Source organism: Colobus angolensis, unplaced genomic scaffold (genome assembly GCF_000951035.1).
Source record: "Colobus angolensis palliatus isolate OR3802 unplaced genomic scaffold, Cang.pa_1.0 Scaffold124, whole genome shotgun sequence".
Lineage (NCBI taxonomy): Eukaryota > Metazoa > Chordata > Mammalia > Primates > Cercopithecidae > Colobus > Colobus angolensis.
In genome coordinates, this window is record NW_012113586.1 from 7,333,314 (window position 1) to 7,334,854 (window position 1,541).

At 44.0% G+C, this 1,541-nt stretch overlaps 1 long non-coding RNA gene across 1 annotated transcript in view; it reads left to right on the forward strand.

Moving 5' to 3' along the window:
* The first annotated feature begins 664 nt into the window (after positions 1–664).
* The window catches only part of LOC105505333, an 11,359-nt gene continuing 10,482 nt past the window's right edge, over positions 665–1,541 (forward strand). The window contains exon 1 of the long non-coding RNA XR_001000725.1: positions 665–857. This is a non-coding gene — a long non-coding RNA (uncharacterized LOC105505333). The remainder of the gene's footprint in view (positions 858–1,541) is intronic.

Here is a 1,541-nt window from a genome sequence, read left to right on the forward strand (position 1 = left end):
AGTTGAAATCCAGATTCCATGAAAAGCACTGAACCCTCTCCTCACCCCCACCACCTTGGAAGCATTGGGACGCAGCAATGTTGGGAGGATGGGATTCTGTGCTACTGAGGGATGGCTCGCAGGTAAGGTGGCTATGTCTCTTCCTTATATCCGTAAAGAGGCAAAATAAAAAATAACATAGCAGCACTAAATAGCCTATCTTCCTGACCAGGGCCCTCCTCCATTCTGCTGGCACAAGTGCATTCCCAGCTCCTGAACCCATGGGCTCTCTCTCCTCCCTGTGGGTTGAGCAATGTCTGTATTTACTAAACAGGCCCAGTGAAGCAGTACATTCCTTCCAGACCCAGCACAGCCTCAGGCACAAAAGAGGTCCTTGATAAATGTTTGTTGAGGTCTTTTCCCAGCAGATGAAAGTAAATAATTTGGGAAGAATTTGGAAGAAAAGTGACCTGGCCTTCCCTCTGGTAGTTTTTTCCTTTAGCTGGTGAAAGCTCCTTAAAGGGCCTGGATGGGCTGTTCCAGAAGACACTCACAAATGTAAACAGAGACAAATGCCCACAGCCCATGCACACCTGTTTCCCCCTGTTAATACTTAACAGTTAGTAGCTGTTAAGTATTTGATTACTCCTTTCCTACGGAAAAGCATTCCAAACCCAAAGGGAATATGGCTCATTTATTTGCTGAGTGGGACTGGAGGCCCACAGCCGCAGAAGATCCTGGCCCCACAGCAGCTAGAGAGGAAGCGCAGAGTGCTGTCAGTTCTCTCCTGCTGCCTCTCGCCATGATGGTGTAGTGGAAAAATGGTCAACAAGGCTGTTTTCTCCTGTGTCCTAAATGCCCATCATGAGAAGTCCCAGGTAAGTCCAGAAAAATATTTATATTGTGTTGTTATGGCTGAATTGTGTCTCCAAATTCATATATTGAAGTCCTAAACCCCAATATGTCAGAACATGACTCAACAGGCATACCTTGGAAATATTGTTGGTTCAGTTTCAGCCACTGCAATAAAACAAATATCACCATGAAGCCAGTCACACACTTTTTTTTTTTTTTTTGGTTTTGCAGTGCATGTAAAGGTTATGTTTATATTATGCTGCAGTTTACTATGTGTGCAACAGCATTATGTCTAGAAAAAAGAGAGCATACCTTAATTAAAAGATACTTTATTACTAAAAAGTGCTAATGATCATCTGAGCTGTCAGGGAGTTGTAATCTTTTTGCTAGTGGAAGATTTTGCCACGATATTGATGACTGCTGACTGATCGCAGTCATAGTTGCTGAAAGCTGGGCTGTAACAATTTCTTAAAATAAGACAGTGAAGTTTGTCTCATTGATTGACTCTTCCTGTCACGAAAGTTTTCTCTGTAGCATGAGATGCTGTTTGATACCATTTTATTTTATTTTTTGGAGACAATGTCTCACTCTGTCGCCCAGGCTGGAGTGCAATGGTGTGATCTTGGCTCACTGCAACCTCCACTTCCAGGTTCAGGTGATTCTCCTGCCTCAGCCCCCGGAGTAGCTGGGACTACAGGCACGTACCA